Source organism: Phyllobates terribilis, unplaced genomic scaffold (genome assembly GCF_046119375.1).
Source record: "Phyllobates terribilis strain yellow unplaced genomic scaffold, ASM4611937v1 Scaffold_40__1_contigs__length_11209783, whole genome shotgun sequence".
NCBI lineage: Eukaryota > Metazoa > Chordata > Amphibia > Anura > Dendrobatidae > Phyllobates > Phyllobates terribilis.
In genome coordinates, this window is record NW_027362800.1 from 9,156,953 (window position 1) to 9,169,754 (window position 12,802).

The 12,802-nt window shown below is 45.3% G+C and overlaps 9 non-coding genes across 9 annotated transcripts; all 9 read right to left on the bottom strand.

The window, feature by feature from the left end:
- Positions 1 to 1,093: 1,093 nt before the first annotated feature.
- LOC141190007 (U2 spliceosomal RNA) lies at positions 1,094 to 1,284 on the bottom strand. Its single transcript, XR_012264045.1, has one exon. It is a non-coding gene; the product is annotated as a U2 spliceosomal RNA (small nuclear RNA).
- Positions 1,285 to 2,404: 1,120 nt separating this feature from the next.
- Positions 2,405 to 2,595, bottom strand: LOC141190009 (U2 spliceosomal RNA). The gene has a single exon (XR_012264046.1). It is a non-coding gene; the product is annotated as a U2 spliceosomal RNA (small nuclear RNA).
- A 1,122-nt stretch (positions 2,596 to 3,717) lies between these two features.
- LOC141190010 (U2 spliceosomal RNA) lies at positions 3,718 to 3,908 on the bottom strand. Its single transcript, XR_012264047.1, has one exon. It is a non-coding gene; the product is annotated as a U2 spliceosomal RNA (small nuclear RNA).
- Positions 3,909 to 5,028: 1,120 nt separating this feature from the next.
- On the bottom strand, positions 5,029 to 5,219 carry LOC141190011 (U2 spliceosomal RNA). Its single transcript, XR_012264048.1, has one exon. It is a non-coding gene; the product is annotated as a U2 spliceosomal RNA (small nuclear RNA).
- A 1,119-nt stretch (positions 5,220 to 6,338) lies between these two features.
- Positions 6,339 to 6,529, bottom strand: LOC141185603 (U2 spliceosomal RNA). The gene has a single exon (XR_012260250.1). It is a non-coding gene; the product is annotated as a U2 spliceosomal RNA (small nuclear RNA).
- Positions 6,530 to 7,650: 1,121 nt separating this feature from the next.
- Positions 7,651 to 7,841, bottom strand: LOC141190012 (U2 spliceosomal RNA). Its single transcript, XR_012264049.1, has one exon. It is a non-coding gene; the product is annotated as a U2 spliceosomal RNA (small nuclear RNA).
- A 1,126-nt stretch (positions 7,842 to 8,967) lies between these two features.
- LOC141190013 (U2 spliceosomal RNA) lies at positions 8,968 to 9,158 on the bottom strand. Its single transcript, XR_012264050.1, has one exon. It is a non-coding gene; the product is annotated as a U2 spliceosomal RNA (small nuclear RNA).
- Positions 9,159 to 10,281: 1,123 nt separating this feature from the next.
- LOC141190014 (U2 spliceosomal RNA) lies at positions 10,282 to 10,472 on the bottom strand. Its single transcript, XR_012264052.1, has one exon. It is a non-coding gene; the product is annotated as a U2 spliceosomal RNA (small nuclear RNA).
- Positions 10,473 to 11,591: 1,119 nt separating this feature from the next.
- LOC141190015 (U2 spliceosomal RNA) lies at positions 11,592 to 11,782 on the bottom strand. The gene has a single exon (XR_012264053.1). It is a non-coding gene; the product is annotated as a U2 spliceosomal RNA (small nuclear RNA).
- Between the last annotated feature and the right edge of the window lie 1,020 nt (positions 11,783 to 12,802).

Here is a 12,802-nt window from a genome sequence, read left to right on the forward strand (position 1 = left end):
ACCCAAGGATTCTGAAAAGTCCATTTGTGGAGATGGCCACCTGGACTCCCGTTAAGAAGACATGCTGTCAACCTCTAGATCCCTCACATGCCTGCACTTTTCGGCTTGCTGCTGCTGCAATCCACGCGTTTTAGATCTGCATAACTCCACCTCTTTTAGCACAGTACCCTCAACCCCCGGCTGTTCCCACCCGCCTCAACACCGTTGGAAGGGAGGAGAACCAATTAAGGCGGGGGGGGGGGGTGGAACGAGCAGCTGTCTACCCTTAGCAGGAGGGTTGCTGATTAATTACCTCTCCTGCTGCTGCTGCTGCTGGCTGTCCAGCAGCAGACTGAAGGTGGCTGCTGCTGTGCGCAGGTATATAAAGGCTCAGAGCCTATTATGACACGCGCAGCCAGCGTTCCATTGCCACATTCCGTCTACTGCAGGCGGGATACCTGGATGGCTGAATGTCACTGAGAAGCTCACAGAGACCGCCATAAGCAACAGTTTAAAAGAATGCGACAGACTAATCAACCAAACTTTTTGGGTTGGTTTCTCTTTTATAGTCTGCAGGCATTAAATGAAAGAAGTCAGTGTTCCAGCAGAGGGAGACAACGTTTCAGAAAAGGCATTGTAGCAAACCAAAAAAGAAATTTTAAGCGCAGCAGAGTAACCAGCTCACATACCTGTTAGCTCAGGTGAGTTTAAAAGGCTGCTGTTGATAACAAGGGCATTTGCTAAATAGATGGTGTGTGTGCAACAATATACTGAAAGGTCAATTATATTGTGCAGCTTATCTCACCACCTGTAGTTATTTAGGTGAAAGCTCCAAAATGCTTGCCTAATATGTCTGTTTATCCAAAAGGAAGTATAGAGGGAGAGCTAGATAGATAGCATTGCATTACATTACATTACATGGCAATGCAATGCACAGTTGCTGAAGTTGAACCAAAATGAGCTTGTCATCTGGCTTCTGCAACTTTTAACATGAAAAATCCAATGAGGAGAAGAAAAGCAAAGCCAAAGAGTCCATCCCAAAATCCGACAAACAAGCAAAATGAACAAAAAGCATTGAATTCAATTCTTTCTGATTTTAGAAACTGCATTAAAGAAGGGGTGCACCGGTCCTGGAGATACTGCAATACCAGGTCAATGCGTGGAGTGGACAGAGCAAGCTCTTTTTCCATCTCCCTGTTCTAAAAATCCATTTAATATATGGTCCCCAGATAGGGGACGTATCAGATATTAAACTGATAAGAACAGATACTACACTTGATCTTAGCCAAAAGGCCGAGAAGCGATAACCAGAATTGGTTTCCGACTACGGTGCCACCCAAGGATTCTGAAAAGTCCATTTGTGGAGATGGCCACCTGGACTCCCGTTAAGAAGACATGCTGTCAACCTCTAGATCCCTCACATGCCTGCACTTTTCGGCTTGCTGCTGCTGCAATCCACGCGTTTTAGATCTGCATAACTCCACCTCTTTTAGCACAGTACCCTCAACCCCCGGCTGTTCCCACCCGCCTCAACACCGTTGGAAGGGAGGAGAACCAATTAAGGCGGGGGGGGGGTGGAACGAGCAGCTGTCTACCCTTAGCAGGAGGGTTGCTGATTAATTACCTCTCCTGCTGCTGCTGCTGCTGGCTGTCCAGCAGCAGACTGAAGGTGGCTGCTGCTGTGCGCAGGTATATAAAGGCTCAGAGCCTATTATGACACGCGCAGCCAGCGTTCCATTGCCACATTCCGTCTACTGCAGGCGGGATACCTGGATGGCTGAATGTCACTGAGAAGCTCACAGAGACCGCCATAAGCAACAGTTTAAAAGAATGCCACAGACTAATCAACCAAACTTTTTGGGTTGGTTTCTCTTTTATAGTCTGCAGGCATTAAATGAAAGAAGTCAGTGTTCCAGCAGAGGGAGACAACGTTTCAGAAAAGGCATTGTAGCAAACCAAAAAAGAAATTTTAAGCGCAGCAGAGTAACCAGCTCACATACCTGTTAGCTCAGGTGAGTTTAAAAGGCTGCTGTTGATAACAAGGGCATTTGCTAAATAGATGGTGTGTGTGCAACAATATACTGAAAGGTCAATTATATTGTGCAGCTTATCTCACCACCTGTAGTTATTTAGGTGAAAGCTCCAAAATGCTTGCCTAATATGTCTGTTTATCCAAAAGGAAGTATAGAGGGAGAGCTAGATAGATAGCATTGCATTACATTACATTACATGGCAATGCAATGCACAGTTGCTGAAGTTGAACCAAAATGAGCTTGTCATCTGGCTTCTGCAACTTTTAACATGAAAAATCCAATGAGGAGAAGAAAAGCAAAGCCAAAGAGTCCATCCCAAAATCCGACAAACAAGCAAAATGAACAAAAAGCATTGAATTCAATTCTTTCTGATTTTAGAAACTGCATTAAAGAAGGGGTGCACCGGTCCTGGAGATACTGCAATACCAGGTCAATGCGTGGAGTGGACAGAGCAAGCTCTTTTTCCATCTCCCTGTTCTAAAAATCCATTTAATATATGGTCCCCAGATAGGGGACGTATCAGATATTAAACTGATAAGAACAGATACTACACTTGATCTTAGCCAAAAGGCCGAGAAGCGATAACCAGAATTGGTTTCCGACTACGGTGCCACCCAAGGATTCTGAAAAGTCCATTTGTGGAGATGGCCACCTGGACTCCCGTTAAGAAGACATGCTGTCAACCTCTAGATCCCTCACATGCCTGCACTTTTCGGCTTGCTGCTGCTGCAATCCACGCGTTTTAGATCTGCATAACTCCACCTCTTTTAGCACAGTACCCTCAACCCCCGGCTGTTCCCACCCGCCTCAACACCGTTGGAAGGGAGGAGAACCAATTAAGGCGGGGGGGGGGGGTGGAACGAGCAGCTGTCTACCCTTAGCAGGAGGGTTGCTGATTAATTACCTCTCCTGCTGCTGCTGCTGCTGGCTGTCCAGCAGCAGACTGAAGGTGGCTGCTGCTGTGCGCAGGTATATAAAGGCTCAGAGCCTATTATGACACGCGCAGCCAGCGTTCCATTGCCACATTCCGTCTACTGCAGGCGGGATACCTGGATGGCTGAATGTCACTGAGAAGCTCACAGAGACCGCCATAAGCAACAGTTTAAAAGAATGCCACAGACTAATCAACCAAACTTTTTGGGTTGGTTTCTCTTTTATAGTCTGCAGGCATTAAATGAAAGAAGTCAGTGTTCCAGCAGAGGGAGACAACGTTTCAGAAAAGGCATTGTAGCAAACCAAAAAAGAAATTTTAAGCGCAGCAGAGTAACCAGCTCACATACCTGTTAGCTCAGGTGAGTTTAAAAGGCTGCTGTTGATAACAAGGGCATTTGCTAAATAGATGGTGTGTGTGCAACAATATACTGAAAGGTCAATTATATTGTGCAGCTTATCTCACCACCTGTAGTTATTTAGGTGAAAGCTCCAAAATGCTTGCCTAATATGTCTGTTTATCCAAAAGGAAGTATAGAGGGAGAGCTAGATAGATAGCATTGCATTACATTACATTACATGGCAATGCAATGCACAGTTGCTGAAGTTGAACCAAAATGAGCTTGTCATCTGGCTTCTGCAACTTTTAACATGAAAAATCCAATGAGGAGAAGAAAAGCAAAGCCAAAGAGTCCATCCCAAAATCCGACAAACAAGCAAAATGAACAAAAAGCATTGAATTCAATTCTTTCTGATTTCAGAAACTGCATTAAAGAAGGGGTGCACCGGTCCTGGAGATACTGCAATACCAGGTCAATGCGTGGAGTGGACAGAGCAAGCTCTTTTTCCATCTCCCTGTTCTAAAAATCCATTTAATATATGGTCCCCAGATAGGGGACGTATCAGATATTAAACTGATAAGAACAGATACTACACTTGATCTTAGCCAAAAGGCCGAGAAGCGATAACCAGAATTGGTTTCCGACTACGGTGCCACCCAAGGATTCTGAAAAGTCCATTTGTGGAGATGGCCACCTGGACTCCCGTTAAGAAGACATGCTGTCAACCTCTAGATCGCTCACATGCCTGCACTTTTCGGCTTGCTGCTGCTGCAATCCACGCGTTTTAGATCTGCATAACTCCACCTCTTTTAGCACAGTACCCTCAACCCCCGGCTGTTCCCACCCGCCTCTACACCGCTGGAAGGGAGGAGAACCAATTAAGGCGGGGGGGGGGTGGAACGAGCAGCTGTCTACCCTTAGCAGGAGGGTTGCTGATTAATTACCTCTCCTGCTGCTGCTGCTGCTGGCTGTCCAGCAGCAGACTGAAGGTGGCTGCTGCTGTGCGCAGGTATATAAAGGCTCAGAGCCTATTATGACACGCGCAGCCAGCGTTCCATTGCCACATTCCGTCTACTGCAGGCGGGATACCTGGATGGCTGAATGTCACTGAGAAGCTCACAGAGACCGCCATAAGCAACAGTTTAAAAGAATGCCACAGACTAATCAACCAAACTTTTTGGGTTGGTTTCTCTTTTATAGTCTGCAGGCATTAAATGAAAGAAGTCAGTGTTCCAGCAGAGGGAGACAACGTTTCAGAAAAGGCATTGTAGCAAACCAAAAAAGAAATTTTAAGCGCAGCAGAGTAACCAGCTCACATACCTGTTAGCTCAGGTGAGTTTAAAAGGCTGCTGTTGATAACAAGGGCATTTGCTAAATAGATGGTGTGTGTGCAACAATATACTGAAAGGTCAATTATATTGTGCAGCTTATCTCACCACCTGTAGTTATTTAGGTGAAAGCTCCAAAATGCTTGCCTAATATGTCTGTTTATCCAAAAGGAAGTATAGAGGGAGAGCTAGATAGATAGCATTGCATTACATTACATTACATGGCAATGCAATGCACAGTTGCTGAAGTTGAACCAAAATGAGCTTGTCATCTGGCTTCTGCAACTTTTAACATGAAAAATCCAATGAGGAGAAGAAAAGCAAAGCCAAAGAGTCCATCCCAAAATCCGACAAACAAGCAAAATGAACAAAAAGCATTGAATTCAATTCTTTCTGATTTTAGAAACTGCATTAAAGAAGGGGTGCACCGGTCCTGGAGATACTGCAATACCAGGTCAATGCGTGGAGTGGACAGAGCAAGCTCTTTTTCCATCTCCCTGTTCTAAAAATCCATTTAATATATGGTCCCCAGATAGGGGACGTATCAGATATTAAACTGATAAGAACAGATACTACACTTGATCTTAGCCAAAAGGCCGAGAAGCGATAACCAGAATTGGTTTCCGACTACGGTGCCACCCAAGGATTCTGAAAAGTCCATTTGTGGAGATGGCCACCTGGACTCCCGTTAAGAAGACATGCTGTCAACCTCTAGATCCCTCACATGCCTGCACTTTTCGGCTTGCTGCTGCTGCAATCCACGCGTTTTAGATCTGCATAACTCCACCTCTTTTAGCACAGTACCCTCAACCCCCGGCTGTTCCCACCCACCTCAACACCGTTGGAAGGGAGGAGAACCAATTAAGGCGGGGGGGGGTGGAACGAGCAGCTGTCTACCCTTAGCAGGAGGGTTGCTGATTAATTACCTCTCCTGCTGCTGCTGCTGCTGGCTGTCCAGCAGCAGACTGAAGGTGGCTGCTGCTGTGCGCAGGTATATAAAGGCTCAGAGCCTATTATGACACGCGCAGCCAGCGTTCCATTGCCACATTCCGTCTACTGCAGGCGGGATACCTGGATGGCTGAATGTCACTGAGAAGCTCACAGAGACCGCCATAAGCAACAGTTTAAAAGAATGCCACAGACTAATCAACCAAACTTTTTGGGTTGGTTTCTCTTTTATAGTCTGCAGGCATTAAATGAAAGAAGTCAGTGTTCCAGCAGAGGGAGACAACGTTTCAGAAAAGGCATTGTAGCAAACCAAAAAAGAAATTTTAAGCGCAGCAGAGTAACCAGCTCACATACCTGTTAGCTCAGGTGAGTTTAAAAGGCTGCTGTTGATAACAAGGGCATTTGCTAAATAGATGGTGTGTGTGCAACAATATACTGAAAGGTCAATTATATTGTGCAGCTTATCTCACCACCTGTAGTTATTTAGGTGAAAGCTCCAAAATGCTTGCCTAATATGTCTGTTTATCCAAAAGGAAGTATAGAGGGAGAGCTAGATAGATAGCATTGCATTACATTACATTACATGGCAATGCAATGCACAGTTGCTGAAGTTGAACCAAAATGAGCTTGTCATCTGGCTTCTGCAACTTTTAACATGAAAAATCCAATGAGGAGAAGAAAAGCAAAGCCAAAGAGTCCATCCCAAAATCCGACAAACAAGCAAAATGAACAAAAAGCATTGAATTCAATTCTTTCTGATTTTAGAAACTGCATTAAAGAAGGGGTGCACCGGTCCTGGAGATACTGCAATACCAGGTCAATGCGTGGAGTGGACAGAGCAAGCTCTTTTTCCATCTCCCTGTTCTAAAAATCCATTTAATATATGGTCCCCAGATAGGGGACGTATCAGATATTAAACTGATAAGAACAGATACTACACTTTATCTTAGCCAAAAGGCCGAGTAGCGATAACCAGAATTGGTTTCCGACTACGGTGCCACCCAAGGATTCTGAAAAGTCCATTTGTGGAGATGGCCACCTGGACTCCCGTTAAGAAGACATGCTGTCAACCTCTAGATCCCTCACATGCCTGCACTTTTCGGCTTGCTGCTGCTGCAATCCACGCGTTTTAGATCTGCATAACTCCACCTCTTTTAGCACAGTACCCTCAACCCCCGGCTGTTCCCACCCGCCTCAACACCGTTGGAAGGGAGGAGAACCAATTAAGGCGGGGGGGGGGGTGGAACGAGCAGCTGTCTACCCTTAGCAGGAGGGTTGCTGATTAATTACCTCTCCTGCTGCTGCTGCTGCTGGCTGTCCAGCAGCAGACTGAAGGTGGGTGCTGCTGTGCGCAGGTATATAAAGGCTCAGAGCCTATTATGACACGCGCAGCCAGCGTTCCATTGCCACATTCCGTCTACTGCAGGCGGGATACCTGGATGGCTGAATGTCACTGAGAAGCTCACAGAGACCGCCATAAGCAACAGTTTAAAAGAATGCCACAGACTAATCAACCAAACTTTTTGGGTTGGTTTCTCTTTTATAGTCTGCAGGCATTAAATGAAAGAAGTCAGTGTTCCAGCAGAGGGAGACAACGTTTCAGAAAAGGCATTGTAGCAAACCAAAAAAGAAATTTTAAGCGCAGCAGAGTAACCAGCTCACATACCTGTTAGCTCAGGTGAGTTTAAAAGGCTGCTGTTGATAACAAGGGCATTTGCTAAATAGATGGTGTGTGTGCAACAATATACTGAAAGGTCAATTATATTGTGCAGCTTATCTCACCACCTGTAGTTATTTAGGTGAAAGCTCCAAAATGCTTGCCTAATATGTCTGTTTATCCAAAAGGAAGTATAGAGGGAGAGCTAGATAGATAGCATTGCATTACATTACATTACATGGCAATGCAATGCACAGTTGCTGAAGTTGAACCAAAATGAGCTTGTCATCTGGCTTCTGCAACTTTTAACATGAAAAATCCAATGAGGAGAAGAAAAGCAAAGCCAAAGAGTCCATCCCAAAATCCGACAAACAAGCAAAATGAACAAAAAGCATTGAATTCAATTCTTTCTGATTTTAGAAACTGCATTAAAGAAGGGGTGCACCGGTCCTGGAGATACTGCAATACCAGGTCAATGCGTGGAGTGGACAGAGCAAGCTCTTTTTCCATCTCCCTGTTCTAAAAATCCATTTAATATATGGTCCCCAGATAGGGGACGTATCAGATATTAAACTGATAAGAACAGATACTACACTTGATCTTAGCCAAAAGGCCGAGAAGCGATAACCAGAATTGGTTTCCGACTACGGTGCCACCCAAGGATTCTGAAAAGTCCATTTGTGGAGATGGCCACCTGGACTCCCGTTAAGAAGACATGCTGTCAACCTCTAGATCCCTCACATGCCTGCACTTTTCGGCTTGCTGCTGCTGCAATCCACGCGTTTTAGATCTGCATAACTCCACCTCTTTTAGCACAGTACCCTCAACCCCCGGCTGTTCCCACCCGCCTCAACACCGTTGGAAGGGAGGAGAACCAATTAAGGCGGGGGAGGGGGGAGGGTGGAACGAGCAGCTGTCTACCCTTAGCAGGAGGGTTGCTGATTAATTACCTCTCCTGCTGCTGCTGCTGCTGGCTGTCCAGCAGCAGACTGAAGGTGGCTGCTGCTGTGCGCAGGTATATAAAGGCTCAGAGCCTATTATGACACGCGCAGCCAGCGTTCCATTGCCACATTCCGTCTACTGCAGGCGGGATACCTGGATGGCTGAATGTCACTGAGAAGCTCACAGAGACCGCCATAAGCAACAGTTTAAAAGAATGCCACAGACTAATCAACCAAACTTTTTGGGTTGGTTTCTCTTTTATAGTCTGCAGGCATTAAATGAAAGAAGTCAGTGTTCCAGCAGAGGGAGACAACGTTTCAGAAAAGGCATTGTAGCAAACCAAAAAAGAAATTTTAAGCGCAGCAGAGTAACCAGCTCACATACCTGTTAGCTCAGGTGAGTTTAAAAGGCTGCTGTTGATAACAAGGGCATTTGCTAAATAGATGGTGTGTGTGCAACAATATACTGAAAGGTCAATTATATTGTGCAGCTTATCTCACCACCTGTAGTTATTTAGGTGAAAGCTCCAAAATGCTTGCCTAATATGTCTGTTTATCCAAAAGGAAGTATAGAGGGAGAGCTAGATAGATAGCATTGCATTACATTACATTACATGGCAATGCAATGCACAGTTGCTGAAGTTGAACCAAAATGAGCTTGTCATCTGGCTTCTGCAACTTTTAACATGAAAAATCCAATGAGGAGAAGAAAAGCAAAGCCAAAGAGTCCATCCCAAAATCCGACAAACAAGCAAAATGAACAAAAAGCATTGAATTCAATTCTTTCTGATTTTAGAAACTGCATTAAAGAAGGGGTGCACCGGTCCTGGAGATACTGCAATACCAGGTCAATGCGTGGAGTGGACAGAGCAAGCTCTTTTTCCATCTCCCTGTTCTAAAAATCCATTTAATATATGGTCCCCAGATAGGGGACGTATCAGATATTAAACTGATAAGAACAGATACTACACTTGATCTTAGCCAAAAGGCCGAGAAGCGATAACCAGAATTGGTTTCCGACTACGGTGCCACCCAAGGATTCTGAAAAGTCCATTTGTGGAGATGGCCACCTGGACTCCCGTTAAGAAGACATGCTGTCAACCTCTAGATCCCTCACATGCCTGCACTTTTCGGCTTGCTGCTGCTGCAATCCACGCGTTTTAGATCTGCATAACTCCACCTCTTTTAGCACAGTACCCTCAACCCCCGGCTGTTCCCACCCGCCTCAACACCGTTGGAAGGGAGGAGAACCAATTAAGGCGGGGGGGGGGGGGTGGAACGAGCAGCTGTCTACCCTTAGCAGGAGGGTTGCTGATTAATTACCTCTCCTGCTGCTGCTGCTGCTGGCTGTCCAGCAGCAGACTGAAGGTGGCTGCTGCTGTGCGCAGGTATATAAAGGCTCAGAGCCTATTATGACACGCGCAGCCAGCGTTCCATTGCCACATTCCGTCTACTGCAGGCGGGATACCTGGATGGCTGAATGTCACTGAGAAGCTCACAGAGACCGCCATAAGCAACAGTTTAAAAGAATGCCACAGACTAATCAACCAAACTTTTTGGGTTGGTTTCTCTTTTATAGTCTGCAGGCATTAAATGAAAGAAGTCAGTGTTCCAGCAGAGGGAGACAACGTTTCAGAAAAGGCATTGTAGCAAACCAAAAAAGAAATTTTAAGCGCAGCAGAGTAACCAGCTCACATACCTGTTAGCTCAGGTGAGTTTAAAAGGCTGCTGTTGATAACAAGGGCATTTGCTAAATAGATGGTGTGTGTGCAACAATATACTGAAAGGTCAATTATATTGTGCAGCTTATCTCACCACCTGTAGTTATTTAGGTGAAAGCTCCAAAATGCTTGCCTAATATGTCTGTTTATCCAAAAGGAAGTATAGAGGGAGAGCTAGATAGATAGCATTGCATTACATTACATTACATGGCAATGCAATGCACAGTTGCTGAAGTTGAACCAAAATGAGCTTGTCATCTGGCTTCTGCAACTTTTAACATGAAAAATCCAATGAGGAGAAGAAAAGCAAAGCCAAAGAGTCCATCCCAAAATCCGACAAACAAGCAAAATGAACAAAAAGCATTGAATTCAATTCTTTCTGATTTTAGAAACTGCATTAAAGAAGGGGTGCACCGGTCCTGGAGATACTGCAATACCAGGTCAATGCGTGGAGTGGACAGAGCAAGCTCTTTTTCCATCTCCCTGTTCTAAAAATCCATTTAATATATGGTCCCCAGATAGGGGACGTATCAGATATTAAACTGATAAGAACAGATACTACACTTGATCTTAGCCAAAAGGCCGAGAAGCGATAACCAGAATTGGTTTCCGACTACGGTGCCACCCAAGGATTCTGAAAAGTCCATTTGTGGAGATGGCCACCTGGACTCCCGTTAAGAAGACATGCTGTCAACCTCTAGATCCCTCACATGCCTGCACTTTTCGGCTTGCTGCTGCTGCAATCCACGCGTTTTAGATCTGCATAACTCCACCTCTTTTAGCACAGTACCCTCAACCCCCGGCTGTTCCCACCCGCCTCAACACCGTTGGAAGGGAGGAGAACCAATTAAGGCGGGGGGGGGGGGGGGTGGAACGAGCAGCTGTCTACCCTTAGCAGGAGGGTTGCTGATTAATTACCTCTCCTGCTGCTGCTGGCTGTCCAGCAGCAGACTGAAGGTGGCTGCTGCTGTGCGCAGGTATATAAAGGCTCAGAGCCTATTATGACACGCGCAGCCAGCGTTCCATTGCCACATTCCGTCTACTGCAGGCGGGATACCTGGATGGCTGAATGTCACTGAGAAGCTCACAGAGACCGCCATAAGCAACAGTTTAAAAGAATGCCACAGACTAATCAACCAAACTTTTTGGGTTGGTTTCTCTTTTATAGTCTGCAGGCATTAAATGAAAGAAGTCAGTGTTCCAGCAGAGGGAGACAACGTTTCAGAAAAGGCATTGTAGCAAACCAAAAAAGAAATTTTAAGCGCAGCAGAGTAACCAGCTCACATACCTGTTAGCTCAGGTGAGTTTAAAAGGCTGCTGTTGATAACAAGGGCATTTGCTAAATAGATGGTGTGTGTGCAACAATATACTGAAAGGTCAATTATATTGTGCAGCTTATCTCACCACCTGTAGTTATTTAGGTGAAAGCTCCAAAATGCTTGCCTAATATGTCTGTTTATCCAAAAGGAAGTATAGAGGGAGAGCTAGATAGATAGCATTGCATTACATTACATTACATGGCAATGCAATGCACAGTTGCTGAAGTTGAACCAAAATGAGCTTGTCATCTGGCTTCTGCAACTTTTAACATGAAAAATCCAATGAGGAGAAGAAAAGCAAAGCCAAAGAGTCCATCCCAAAATCCGACAAACAAGCAAAATGAACAAAAAGCATTGAATTCAATTCTTTCTGATTTTAGAAACTGCATTAAAGAAGGGGTGCACCGGTCCTGGAGATACTGCAATACCAGGTCAATGCGTGGAGTGGACAGAGCAAGCTCTTTTTCCATCTCCCTGTTCTAAAAATCCATTTAATATATGGTCCCCAGATAGGGGACGTATCAGATATTAAACTGATAAGAACAGATACTACACTTGATCTTAGCCAAAAGGCCGAGAAGCGATAACCAGAATTGGTTTCCGACTACGGTGCCACCCAAGGATTCTGAAAAGTCCATTTGTGGAGATGGCCACCTGGACTCCCGTTAAGAAGACATGCTGTCAACCTCTAGATCCCTCACATGCCTGCACTTTTCGTCTTGCTGCTGCTGCAATCCACGCGTTTTAGATCTGCATAACTCCACCTCTTTTAGCACAGTACCCTCAACCCCCGGCTGTTCCCACCCGCCTCAACACCGTTGGAAGGGAGGAGAACCAATTAAGGCGGGGGGGGGGGGTGGAACGAGCAGCTGTCTACCCTTAGCAGGAGGGTTGCTGATTAATTACCTCTCCTGCTGCTGCTGCTGCTGGCTGTCCAGCAGCAGACTGAAGGTGGCTGCTGCTGTGCGCAGGTATATAAAGGCTCAGAGCCTATTATGACACGCGCAGCCAGCGTTCCATTGCCACATTCCGTCTACTGCAGGCGGGATACCTGGATGGCTGAATGTCACTGAGAAGCTCACAGAGACCGCCATAAGCAACAGTTTAAAAGAATGCCACAGACTAATCAACCAAACTTTTTGGGTTGGTTTCTCTTTTATAGTCTGCAGGCATTAAATGAAAGAAGTCAGTGTTCCAGCAGAGGGAGACAACGTTTCAGAAAAGGCATTGTAGCAAACCAAAAAAGAAATTTTAAGCGCAGCAGAGTAACCAGCTCACATACCTGTTAGCTCAGGTGAGTTTAAAAGGCTGCTGTTGATAACAAGGGCATTTGCTAAATAGATGGTGTGTGTGCAACAATATACTGAAAGGTCAATTATATTGTGCAGCTTATCTCACCACCTGTAGTTATTTAGGTGAAAGCTCCAAAATGCTTGCCTAATATGTCTGTTTATCCAAAAGGAAGTATAGAGGGAGAGCTAGATAGATAGCATTGCATTACATTACATTACATGGCAATGCAATGCACAGTTGCTGAAGTTGAACCAAAATGAGCTTGTCATCTGGCTTCTGCAACTTTTAACATGAAAAATCCAATGAGGAGAA